Below are 14,047 nucleotides of genomic sequence, written 5' to 3' on the forward strand. Positions count from 1 at the left end.
TCAAATTATAAACCAGTGTTTACCACTGACACGACCCAGCATTAGCCAAAGAGTCTAGTAGATGAGACAGCCTAATTCATAAGCAAGCTTCTGATACATCGGTGTAAGATGTATGTTAAATGAGAAAAGAATCATTTCTAACTTTAAAAATGTAGGTTTAATGCTGCATTGTGTGGGGCATTTCTCAAATTCTGGCACCACAGGGAGTGTAAAGTTATGCCCCAGTAGTTTATTATGAAGCATGTTTAAGTATAACTGGAAAAGGGAATCTGAGACGCCAGATGTTTTTTACTTCGAGATTTAACAGGGTCAGTGCAGTTCAGGTCCCTTTTGAAATAGCATGACCGATAGCTACATAACACAAAATAAACAGTGGCACGTGCTCAACCTAAAGCTCGTAGGTGGTAAAATACAAGTGAGCAAGCAAAGAGAGAACACTGCAGCATGGCGCTACAAACTGATCTCAACCAGGAGACTTCCTGCCTGAAAAGAAGCCGAGGCATTTTGAGGAGCTATGTTTTCAGTTTCTTATCCAGGGGCCAAGTTATTTCCCCCGAGCATTTTCTGGGTGGAACCCCATTCTAAATTATTTTACAAAAGGTAAATTTGGCAATATACATGTGTATAAATCCACAGTTATCTTACTTATGCCTGCTATACATTCACAAATTGATTCCCGGGAGGCATATAAGTCTGTTTATATGTGAGGAAAACTCTGCACTTATAGAACTCACTTATAAGGTGGGAAGTGGGTGTTCGAAAAAGTACTTAGCCTTGAAAGTTTGTGAATGCCCCAAAATGTGCCTGTTTGTCGGTATTCACAAACTCTTCTCCTTCCACTTTCCACCATGGAATGGAATAAGACTTATATTGCGCAAACTTAGCCCGGAGGGGCATCAAGGCGCATAACCACGAAGAGGGTCAGATATTTACTCTAGACAAGTTCTCAGTAACTCCCCTATAAATTGAGGTGAACAAATCGTCCACAGATTTGTAAGAACTGTAAGGGAAGGGTTTTCTAAATAAAATAATATATATATGTCCGTTTGCCCAGGCAGATCCTATTTCCCTGGTACTTTGCGAAGAAGAACTCTGCACAGCAGGAATAGCATTCAGCTGGGAATGCCACATGGCCTTCCCACATAGAAGCATTGAAATGTGTGTTTGCCATGCCTTTTCCTGGGAACGTTTGTGAGTTCCAGAAAGCTGTTTATCTACACACGCAAGTTCAGATATACATCTTTCTTGGTGAATCAGACACAAAGGTCTTGATTTGTGAAATCGCACCTGCCTTTAGGTACTGTGTGGTCTGGGGATGTGAAGTATAACTCACCTTTCAAACCTCCTTGACTGTTGAGTTTTGTTGGTCAGGCCTAGCTCATATCACATTGTGCAGAAGTTGACTCTAGGCACCACACAATAAAAATGTTAGAATACAATGAAGGTGGGACGTCCAGCCACGATTGTTGAGTTATGTTAAAGGAAAACCTTTTAGTAAAACCTAAAATAGAGATATGTAAGTAGAGTAGAAATATAACTAAACAATGAAAATCATGCACAATAGAATAAGTGAAAATAGAAAAAAGAAATGCAGTTTTAAAACTGGACATCCATGTTAAACACAATATACACACTTTCCACAGGGATCACTAACTAATCACAAATGCTGTGCTTTTTGTAGTACAAAAAAACACAGTGGATCGTAATCCTCCTGCCAAAACACATCGGCCCACATGCATCAAGCATTTTTGGAGTCGCAAACAGTGCGATTCCTTAAAATCGGCCGTTTGCGATTCCAAAAGTGCTGTTTGGGATGCATCATGCTATTTTAGAAAGCGCAACTTTTTTGCGATTTCTAAAATTGCGATAGCATATAAGAAATCGCAATTTTGCGATTTCTTAAATGCTATGCATCATTTCCCAAAAATGTGCGATTTTTTGAATTGGAAGTGCAAATTACCACGAAGTTCAACCTCGTGGTAATTTGCGAAATTGTTTAAAAATGCACAAAAATGCATTTTTAAACTGTTAAGTTACAGACACACATGTCCTTAGGACATGTGTGTATGTAACTTCTACTGAAAAGTACGTTTCATGGGTGCAAGGAGGGGTCATTTAGACCCCCCTCTCCACCCTTGAAATGAATTGATGAATTGCGATTTCAAATTGCGAATTCGCAATTCCCATTCATTCCTATGGGCAATAGCGATTTTTACCGAATTGCATAAAAAATGAAAAAATAATCATGCATAGGCTTTTGCGATTTCTAAATTGCGAATCGCTATTTTTCGCAATTTAGAAATCGCAAAAGCTGCTATTGATGCATGTGGGCCAGTAAGTCTGTAAACATCAGCCGTGGTCAGTAACCAATAAAAACAAGCATTGGAAATGCAATAGGGCTCGCATTAGGAAAGTTTGAGCTATTGGTCTAATAAATGATTTTTTTTAATTTATGTGTTATTTTTTAAAATAGCTAAATGAATAGCTTTGTCATTTACAATGCCAATAGTTATAACTTTCGCAAATGTGACACCTATAGCATTTGTAATGCAACATGTTTTGTACATGACTTAGATGTATTGATATTACAAATAACAATGGCTTATAATTTTTTTAAATAATTAATACTTAAATAATTTATTTTATTTGTAATGGCAATAGCTTAAACTTTTGTAAATAACTTTTGTGAAGATTATGTTCAGTGTTTTTATTGTGACGAAAATCCAAGAACAGAAGTGAAATATTAACATCTTTTTGTGATTTGTAATAAAGCGTGAAAGCTTGAAAACAGCTTGAAACATTGAAAGGACATATTTGAACCAGTGATGCCGTGGTTGCGCTGAGTGATGCTGTGGTTGCGCTGAGTTATGCTGTAGCTGCGCTGAGTGATGCTGTGGTTGTGCTGAGGGATGCTGTGGTTGCGCTGTGTGATGCTGTGGTTGCGCTGAGTGATGCTGTGGTGGTGTTGAGTGGTGCTGTGGTAGTGCTGAGTGGTGTTGTTGTGGTGTTGAGTCATGCTGTGGTGCTGCTGCGTGATGCTGTGGTTGCGCTGAGTGATGCTGTGGTGGTGCTGAGTGATGCTGGGGTGGCACTGAGTGATGCTGTGGTTGCGCTTAGTGATGCTGTGGTGGTGTTGAGTGGTGCTGTGATGGTGCTGAGTGGTGCTGTGGTGGTGCTGAGTTATGCTGTGGTGGTGCCGCGTGATACTGGGGTGGTGCTGCGTGATACTGGGGTGGTGCTGAGTGATGCTGGGGTGGTGCTGAGTGATGTTGAGGTGGTGCTGAGTGGTGCTGTGGTGGTGCTGAGTGATGCTGTGGTGGTGCTGAGTGATGCTGTGGTGGTGCTGAGTGAAGCTGTGGTTGCGCTGAGTGATGCTGTGGTTGCGCTGAGTGATGCTGTGGTTGCACTGAGTGATACTGTGGTTGCACTGAGTGATGCTGTGGTTGCGCTGAGTGATGCTGTAGTTGCGCTGAGTGATGCTGTGGTGGTGCTGAGTGAAGCTGGGGTGGCACTGAGTGATGCTGGGGTGGCGCTGAGTGATGCTGGGGTGGCGCTGAGTGATAATGTGGTGGTGCTGAGTGATAATGTGGTGTTGCTGAGTGATGCTGGGGTAGCCTGAGTTATGATGTGGTGATGATGAGTGGTGCTGTGGTGGTGCTGAGTGATGCTGGGGTGATGCTGAGTGATGATGTGGTGATGGTGAGTGGTGCTGAGTGATGCTGGGGTGGTGCTGAGTGATGCTGTGGTGGCGATGAGTAATGCTGTGGCGTTCAGTGATGCTGTAGTGGCGCATGGTGATGCTGTGGTGCCCCTGAGTGATGCTGTGGTGGTGCTGAAGGGAGCAGGACGAGAGGAGAGAGGTATGAGGGTAGAGAGTAGATAGGAGAAGAGAGGTGAGAGAGAATAAGAGAGGGGAGAGAAGAGAGTAAGGAGAGGGGAGAGTGAGGAGAGGGTTGAGTGAGGAGAGGGTTGAGTGAGGGGAGAGTGAGGAGAGGGGAAATGGAGAGGAGAGAAAGGAGTGAGGAGAGAGGGGAGTGAAGAGAGAGGGTAGTGAGGAGAGAGGGGAGTGGGGAGAGAGGGGAAAGAGAGGGAGGGGAGAGAGGGATTGGAGAGTGAGAAGAGGGGAGAGTGAGGAGAGGGAAGAGGGAGGGGGGTGAGGGGGAGAGAAAGGAGAGTGGTGAGAGGGAATATTGGTGAGAGGGGAGAGTGGAGATAGTGAGGATAGTGAGGAGAGGGGAGATTGAGGTGAGAGGGAGGTGAGAGAGGGAGGGGAGAGTGGTGAGAGTAAGGAGAGCGGAGAGATAAGAGGGGCCGCGCATCCCTCATTTCAGTTCTTCTGTTGTGGGCAGTGGAGTATCTATACTCACTATTGTTTGGTGAGAATATTAGAAGCGTTTCTGCGGAGAAGATTTTACGCCTCAGGAAGTAAAATATCGGATAAACACGTCCTGTTTGTTTGCAGCGTTTCTAAAAAGTAAAAACAAGTGGTAGCTACAGTAAACAGCGCAGTCTGTCGAGGAGGCGGCCTGCTGGGGACAGGGTGTCAGCCTCCTTCCCCCCTCGAATTAGAAGCACAGCGTGCTCATGAGTCATGGCGAGTGTAAAGAGCAGGCGATGGCGGAGGGTTGTCAGCGCCTCTGGGCAAAGGAGGAGGGAGTCTAGAATTCAGCAAATGGAGCCTGATTTAACTGGTGCTCATCTAAATCACTCCAAGTCCTTCAAGTGGACTCTGCACTATATAAAACAAGCTATGATTGAGGGAGGCAATTAGCAATGGGGTGGGGAAGGGGCATGCAGTGACAGGATCTAGGTAGTGAGAGACAGGTCGGCAACGAAGGGGAAGAAGCATGCAGCGACAGACGTGAGGTCGTGGTAGGGACAGGCAAGCAACAAAATAGAATGTGGACGCTGGACAGTAGAAAAAAAAACATGGATATTACAAGTGCAAGGCCAGTGGAAGGACACTGAATGCCGAAAACATTACTTGAGCCAGGCGCTACAGCAAGAACAAAGACGTGAAGCCAAGCAGAAAGCTGGAGGGAGGAGGCACTGACCAACAGGAAGAAAGGAAACACGAGTAACGTGGGAAACAACTAGTAGTAAGTAAAGGTAAGTAATGGCAGGGCTCTAACCCCTTTAAGATTTTTTTTCTCGTAACAAGAGATTTTGCAATTGCCGTCTAGGCCTAACTCACACTTCTAACGCACAAAGTCGAATCACACATTAAAGCTATACTATTTGTGCAGGCATTGGGAAAAGGTCAAAATCCACCTAGGACAAGGAAAAATATGTAAAACTTGTACAGTCAGAAGGAACTACACATGCATATTAAGCCAAACAAAATATATAAACACAGCCCGATAACAAGACTGAGCTATACAAGACTTATGTAAGCACATCCGTAGGCCAAGCAAAATCCACGACAACGGAGAATCTCCATGTGTATGGAGCCAAACAACTACACAAAGCAATGCTAAATCTATAGACAGCGAAGTCAACACTTTTCAAATGTAAAATAGGATGTGCAACCAAAGCCAGCACGTGAAAACAAGCCCTCGGCATTGCTGTGGTGGGGAGGGGAGAGGCAAGAAGGGAAGAATAGGTGAGAGTAAGGGTGACGAGACGCACGGGATAGGATAGGATAGGATAGGATGTGAATTTATAGAGCACGAATTGCTGCCCGGAGGCGTCCAAGCGCTGGGAATACCGTAGATCCGACCCGGAGGACCCAGAGTGGAGAGAATGGGAGTTAGTTAGACTGGGTGAAATAGGAAGGTTTTCAGCTGTTTGAGGAAGACCGTGAGGTTGGAGTTAGCTCTTACGTGCAGTGGAAGGGCGTTCCAGGCCCTGGCAGCATTGTAGGAAAACGTCCTACCTCCAGATCTAGATCTTTTAATTCTCGGGATCATTGCAAGAAAGGTCTGATTAGAGCGTAGGTTTCTGTTGGGCAATTAGTGGGTAATTAGATCCTGCGTGATCCTGGGACCAGTGTTCCAGAATGACTGGTGAGCTATGCACATGGCTTTAAACATAACTCTCTGGCGCACCGGTAGCCAGTGAAGGGTTGCTAGTCCGGTCCTTACTGACTGTCTGCGGGGAAGGTCGAGTAACATGCGTGCTGCGCAGTTTTGAACTATTTGGAGCCTTCTCAAAGTAGATTCCGGAGCACCGAGGTAAAGTACATTATTAAAATCAAGGCGGTATTGAATCAGACCTTGTACAGCTATTTATTTGGCTTCCATGGGGAGGAGAGAGAAAATTTTCTTGAGCATCCTCATGATGCCGAAGCAAGTAGCTGAAAGTTTCGTGGCTTGTACATTGAAGGACAGGGATCTGTCCATCCAAATACCAAGGCTTTTAATGCTGTTTTTGGGGGTTGGTGGAGGGCCCAGACTGGGCGGCCACAGGGAGACGGGGAAGCTGAGGTCCGGATGGCCTAGGACCATGAGCTCGGTTTTGTCCCCATTTAGTTTTAAGGACGATAGGGACATCCAAGTCTTCACTTCCTCCAGACACTCTCTAAGCCCGCCCCGCACAGGTAGATTGGCGTCCTGCGTCAGGGAGACCACCAGCTACGTGTCGTCCGCATAGGAGATTATCTTAATCCCGAATGGGCGGACGACATCGGCCAGTGGCCTCATGTACAGGTTAAAAAGTGCAGGGCTTAGAGAGGAGCCTTGGGGAACACCGCATTTCAGAGGTCTGCTGGTGGACACAGACTCGCCTTCGAACACACGGAAGGATCTGTCCTCTAAAAAGGATGAAACCAGGACCACGCTTTGCCCTTAATCCCGACCTGGGACATACGGTACAGCAGGGTGTCATGGCTGACCGTATCAAAGGCCGCGCTAAGATCAAGGAGGATCACTGCCACTGATCCTCCTTGATCTAGGATTTTTCTTGCCTCCTCGGTGACCATGAGGAGAGCGGTCTCGGTCCCAGGTTTAGGTCTAAAGCCAGTCTGAGTGGGGTCCAGTAGATGGTAATCTTCCAGGAAGTTTATTAACTGATGGTTTATATATTTCTCCAGGATCTTGCTTGCCCAGGGGAGCAGGGATATGGGGCGGTAGTTACTTAGATCCGTAGAGTCTAGGTTAGGCTTTTTCAGTAGGGCTCTAACCATAGCCTGTTTCCATACGGTGGGAACCGTGCCCGAAGAGATGGAGGTATTGAAGACCTCCCTTAAGATAGGCAAGGTGGTCTGCGAGGCTGCCATTATTATGTCTGGTGGGGCTGGATCATTGGGGGATCCGGATTTGACTTTCCGTGCTAAGAGTTCAAGCGTGGCAAGATCCAAAGGAGGGAAGTGAGACAGCGTGGGTAGCTGTTGACTGGAGGGGTGGTCTGTGGGGTAGAGGGGAGGGGTTAGGGCGGTGAGGTTATTCAGGGGAAAGGCAGAGTAGATGGAGTTTATTTTCTGGTGAAAAAATTCGGCGACATTGTTACAGTGGGTAGTGGACTTGTCCACCAGCAAGCTAGGGGGTTGTTTTGTTAATTTTTTTATGATTTTGAAAATTTCCTTGGGTTTAGATTTTGCGAACACAATTTCCTCAGAGAAGTATGAGGCCTGGCCTGGGCCTCTTTTATCAGAGTTTTGTATTCGCTGATAGCTTCTCGATAAAGTGTTTTATTTTCTGTTGAATAATCGGTTCGCCAGCGTCTTTCTGATTTCCTGCAGAGACGTTTCTTGTCTCTCAGAATCTCGGTGTACCACGGGGCAGTTTTGTGGGGGCGTTTGAGCATGATTTCCTTTATGGGAAGAACAACGTCAAGAGATTGGGAGATCCATTTGACGTATGCCCGATTTGCTAGACCGGGATTGTCTTTAATCAGTGGTGGGTTCTCCGCAAGTTTGTTAATCCAGTTGTCAACTGCTAGATGGGACCAGGCTCTCGTGAGTCTTGTAGTAGGTGTTGGTTCAGGGGGTTTAGACACAGTCCGGTTAATGGGGATCAAGAAATGGTCCGTCCAGGGCAGGGGGATGGGTGGGCTGGTTAGGAGGCCAGGGCAGTTGCTGAAAACTGGATCCAGCAAATGGCCCTTCACGTGGGTAGAAGAGGTGACCCGTTGGGAAAGTAGCAGAGCTGCTAGGTCGTCTGCTAAGGTCGTGGCAATGTGGTCTGAAGATGAGTCAAAGTGAAAATTAAAATCGCCTAGCAGGATGAAATTGGATGTGGAATTGAGACGTTCAGCAAAATTTGAGGGTAGGCTGACGTGGAACTGCCTTGGGGGCCAGGAGGTCGGTAAATCAGAGTGCCAGAGAGGCATTTATTAGGTGAAAATTCAATATTAAAAGTTAGGCTTTCACAGTCCGGAATGGTTTCAGAGACCACTCGGCAGTGAAGCTGTTCTTTATGAATTATAGCCAAGCTTCCTCCTCTTCCTTTAGGGCGGTCCTGGCGAGAGATTTGGAAACCTGATGGAAGGGCAGCAATGGCCGCTGGGTCGGCGTCAGGGGATAGCCAGGTTTCTGTTAGGAACAAAATGTCAGGTGAATGTTCCTCTATTAAAAGCGCAATTTCAGCCGTATGTTTGGGGAGAGAGCGGCAGTTCAGTAAGAACATACGGAAATCGTGTAGCGGTTTAGTAATTGTTTTGGGTTTGAGGGGGTTGTGGCATTCGGGACAGGCCGGAGGCAAGGTGCCAGCTTGATATCTGTGACAACTGCTGTTGCTGGTGGGAGCCCTAAGACTGTTAAGGGTTTCGGCACTGTAGTGTATAGGGTCTGTAGCTTGGGGCGCAGGGGGGCTGGCCCTAGGCCCGGACTCGGCGCGGACAAGCGCAGACGAGCTTGCCTTATTCGCGCCTTCGGCGCGCAATCGTCGCGCCCGCTGCGCTTCCGGTGCATGCACATTGTTATAGGGCAGGTAGGGGGTGTGGCCTCGAGGGGGCATGTCCCTCGATTCCTCGTGGCCGATGGCGGCTGATCAGGACTCCCGCAAGCACTCCCCCCGAGCACTAGCTCCGCTACAGGGGATGCTTGTAGGCAGGGAGAGCACAAGTAAGCAGCTATTTAAAATCAAGCTACAATCAATTTTAAAAACAAGTTTGTGCAAAATGAGCTATGAGCAGCGTTGTCTCCCGGCTGTGCCTCAGGAGCGATGGGGGGTATTCTGGCGCGCTCGTAGGTCAGCACGCTATTTATATACCAAAGGGGGCGTGGCCTCAAGGGGGGCGTGTCCCTTGATTCCTCGTGGCCAATGGCGGCTGATCAGGACTCCCGCGAGCACTCCCTCTGAGCGCTAGCTCTGCTACAGGGGATGCTTGTAGGCAGGGAGAGCACAAGTAAGCAGCTATTTAAAATCAAGTTACAATCAATTTTAAAAACAAGTTTGTGCAAAATGAGCTATGAGCAGCGTTGTCTCCCGGCTGTGCCTCAGGAGGGGTGGGGGGTATTCTGGCGCGCTCGTAGGTGAGCACGCCAGAGCAGAAGCCTTTGATGTGCCGGCCGGCCGTGGGCAGTGAATAATTAGGGGAAGAGAAATGCCAGAGCGCACGCTGGGGGAAGCTTGTGGGAGGGAGGCTGGTGACTTTGATGCGTGCATGCGCTTTTTTCACGGGCACAGCATCAAATCGCCCGTTTGGTTAAGCTCTCGTTAAGCCCCAATATGTCTCGACATCTTCAATGCGCAAGCGCATTGGCAGAGGTCAAGCCCTAAAAAGTAGCCAATTTGTTTTATTTATTTTATTTGAAAAGTTTTCTAAAGCGCGTACTAGACCCTGGAAGGGTATCAGAGCTCTTTACAAACGTTACAACACGTAAACGTTTAATACAAATAGCTACAAAGAGAGAGTAAGGAGTAGGGAGGGCAGATTTGATGTCAGACAGTCTTAGTGGTCCAGGGAGATTTAGGAGTGTTAAAGTCAGTGGGCCTGATGATCGAGTGTAGGTTTTGTTTGTCGAGCAAGTTAAGTGAGGTGGTTGGGTAGAAATTTGTACATTAAAATCAGTTTGACTTCATTTTTAAAGGAGGTGTTCAAAGGGTTTGTTCAAATTTCTGGGGGCAGGGCATTCCAGATTCTGGGTGCTAGGCCGGAGAAAGTTTGGTTGTGTGTTTTTTCCGGAATTTGTGTAGTTTCAGTAGCCAGGTGCTGGCGCTTCTTGATGCTCTGCCACCGTCTGATTGTTCCAGTTTATCTGCTAGATACTTTGGTGTGCCCAAGTGCAAGGCTTTGTGTGTCATACAGGCAATTCTTAGCTGTGATCTTGACTCGAAAGAGAGCCAGTTCAATTTTCTGAAAAGGATGGAAAACAATATTGTAACGCAGGGGAACCAAACCTTTCAGTGTTCACAGTAAAGATTATGGAACCTGGAAGACACATTTAATGCAATGGATCTCGCATTTACGAGAGTCCAAGCTAAAGGAATTGTACATGACAATGCCATTTATTTATGTGTTGTTTTTAAAACAGATAAATAAAAGGCATTGCCATTTCCAATACCAATAGCTTAAACTCTTGCAAACGCGAGACCTATTGCATAGCAAATGCGACTGGCGAAAGCGTGTCCTAAGCTAATTGAGAAAATAGTGCTCGGAGGCTGTAATTATAGCCTACCGAGTAACAACACAAGTAACAAGGGATGACAAGGCAGTACTAAGGAGGGACTACTAAGAGTGTTGACCAATAAAAAGCCACAGTTTAAAGTGGACGTTGACACAAGCCAATGAAAAATATGGACAGAGAGTGGGAGGAGCTTTAAGTCCATACCTAAATACAGCTGCCTCACAGATAAGCACATGCGCTGCCCAGACTCAACCTAATAATATGCTGCCACCGGCCGAAATCTGTGCAAAGGAGTTGAAGAGAGACTTCCCTCGAGGTTTCAAGGTGGGAAGACCAATTTCGGTGACTCCATTCTTAAGGCACTTCTTCCGTATTGGCAAGGGTAATTTGATAATTGCTCTTTAATATGTGTGAACTGCTATAGTTTATACAAGTAATTAGACTTGATTTACCCACCTACACACACACACAGCAGACCACATATGGAATTTACTTGCACAATTGTGCAAACTTACAGGCCTAAATCACCACATACGGTACAGAGCGCAGTGGAGATCATCCATGTTCATGCATCTGCATTGTTGAGTTATTTCTATGTTTTCCCTCGCACATCCTTCTCAAACGCCCCCCCCCCCCGCCACCATCACCACCTCCACCACGCAAATAGATTGGTTTGAGTTGTGGTGTGGACTGCCTTACTTTCAGTACTATTTGCATCTAATGCTTGGTTTTAATATCAGGCGCAACAGACCCTGACCCCATAAGTAGCCTAAATACTGCCCACTTCTATAAATATATGTATGCAACACAAGAAGATCTCTTACTGATACTTGAGTGATGGACTTAATTTAATTTTTTGATGCAGTTTGACACCTAAGTAGTTTTTTTAGAACTGGCATCCTTGGCTTGGTTCTCCCCTAACTTTTTGCCTTCAACCATCCTGTTTTGCTGACTTTGTTTTTGCTGGCTTTAGGACTCTGCGAACTCTCCCACTGCTAACCAGTGCCAAAGTGCTTGGGCTTTAGCAGTAAAAACATGACGGAATTGACTTATATACAATTAGCACATTTAATTTACCTGTAAGTTCCTAGTAAAATGGTACTGCTTGTACCCAGGACCTGTAAATTGAATGTTACTAGGAGCCCGCAGCACTGATTGTGTCACCCACTTAAGTAGCCCTTTAAAAATGTCTCAAGTCATAGATTGACATTGCCACATATTGCCTATTTTTGCAAGACAAACTATTTCAAGTCATATATTGACATTGCCCAAAATAGGCAATATGTGGCAATGTCAATCTATGACTTGAAATAGTTTGTCTTGTAAAAATAGGCAATATGTATTGATTAATTAAGGTGTATTGATTAATTTAGGACGATAGAAATACCAATGTACATTAACACCTTAGCAGCTATGGAACGTCCAGCTCCAGTGCTGAACGTTCCATTGCGCAGGTGCAGCTGGAACGTCCAACGGCCAACGGCAGCACTCCCGAGGTAGTGGTGCCGTCGGCCGTTGGAATAGGCGCAGCACTTAAGGTGTTAAGTTTGGTGATACACACATGCGATATAAGTCTGGTGCTATAAGTTGTAAGACATATTGATTCATATCGATGACGGTAAATGACATATGTTGTCTGATAATGACAAGATTTTTTGTGATACATGTTGTGTAAATTGTGTATGTCTTATATATGTTTTTCTAAAAAGGATATGAGTTTACTCATGAAAAAAATAGAAATTTAAGTATACAAAAAACAGGGTAAATAAATGACCCCATCACCAAAAGTATATAGTTTGGTAGTAATTGTGAATTAAGTAAGATACCAGGTCACCTCATGTTTACACTTTTAAAAAGTTGCCATTTTCTTCTCCTAAACCATTTAGTACCTGCAGCCTGATCCTGGGTCCCATGACAAGGTGAAGCTGGCAGTTGGTCTTTGTGTATTGCTTCCTGACAGTCGGACAAAGGGAAGATAGGTGTAGGCAGGATGGGCCACTGAGTTAACGAGGAGGAGGAGCTGTCACCTATCGCACTTGCACATTACAAAGGCTCTGTCTGAGCACTGTCACAAATGGTTTGTCACTAATCTATCATGACCCTAGACAGGCAGGGTCCAAGACAGGCAGAAGGGGATGCCTGGCAACTCAGGGGGTGGATACTTCTAGAATCTTCCTCCATTTCAACGTAGGCACCAGGTATAAATATTGAAGCCTTAGACCCAACTCTTCAGTACATTTCTGGACACATGGACTCTACCATAAAAAAGGGCCTGCTACTGAAACGACTGCAACTCTGCTGTACTTCTGCCTTGTAGGACTGCTTCGCTGTTGCCCTCTTGCCTGGCTGAGAAGGACTGAAGGACAGGACCTGTATCTATTGAATCCAGGGCATCGGAGTCACTCCAAGAACTAGGTGCCTGGCCACTTGACTAGAGCATCAGGGCCAGAAGGCTCCAACAACCTTGAACCTAGCATCTGGACTCTGCCATCTGTGAGTACTACCCTACCAAGTTGTGCCACCCCAGTCTTGGACCCTTGGAAGTGGGTCTGATGGTGCTTTGCCAGCCCATCTATGGTTTCAGAAGAACCAAAGCATCTCCTCTTTTGTTCAGCGCAACCAACTACCAAATCTCTTAAAATGAAGGCTGCCATATTGGTTTGGTATTAAGACCTCGTAACAACATGATATACTGAAGAGCAGACTCCATGTTGACACATAAAACAAACACTGTTGAGGTTCATGGCCTCTGGTGCTATCAGCTATTACCCACCACCTAAAGGAAAAAGAGGCGCACAGCATGTACTGTACAACCACGGCTAATGCCTTATGCCCATGTTAGGCCAAATAACCTGTCCTCTTATACGAAGAGTAGGTATAGGTTTTACAGTGTGATGGTGCCTGAAAGGGACATCGTGAAGTATAGGGTGTTGTGCAACTAACAATAAAATAATATGGTTTTACTTACAAAACCTATGCTCACCCCCCCCCGTGGGGGGTATTAGGATGCACCCGCCAAAGTGGCGGTCACATCCTACACTTTTAACATTGTGACGGGCGGTGCTCTCAGCACCGCCCGCCACAATGCTAAAATATGCTTGTCGTGCATGTGCATGCACAACGTGGCAGGCACCGTGCAGTGCCTGCCATGTTGTGCATGCACATGTAGGGGGGTACTATAGCTACCCCCCATGTGCCGCCCCCACCCCCCATCATTCTGGGGGCCCGCAACGGGCCCCTAAACAGAAAGACCACTGAAATGCACCCTCCTGCCCTCATCCTAATATGGTTGGCGGTGTCTCGCAGACACGCCACCATAGTAAAGCACTTTTTCCGCCGGTCGACTTCGTGACCGGCGGAAATGCGGCGGACGGACTTTCCGTCCGCCGCGGACCCCCCAACCATCCTAATGAGGCGGGGGTCATTTTGCTGAGGTGGCGGGGGCAATCCGTCCGCCATTCTAATGGGCCCCTAAGTCTTTATGAGGAGAAGCTCAGAAGGAAGAAGACCGTGTTGACGCTCTGAAGATGATACCAGGGA

The 14,047-nt window shown here is 46.4% G+C and overlaps 1 pseudogene; it reads right to left on the bottom strand.

Moving 5' to 3' along the window:
• Positions 1–1,491: 1,491 nt before the first annotated feature.
• LOC147711962 (endogenous retrovirus group PABLB member 1 Env polyprotein-like) overlaps positions 1,492–14,047 on the bottom strand; it is a 35,648-nt pseudogene continuing 23,092 nt past the window's right edge.

Source organism: Lissotriton vulgaris, chromosome 5 (genome assembly GCF_964263255.1).
Source record: "Lissotriton vulgaris chromosome 5, aLisVul1.2, whole genome shotgun sequence".
NCBI lineage: Eukaryota > Metazoa > Chordata > Amphibia > Caudata > Salamandridae > Lissotriton > Lissotriton vulgaris.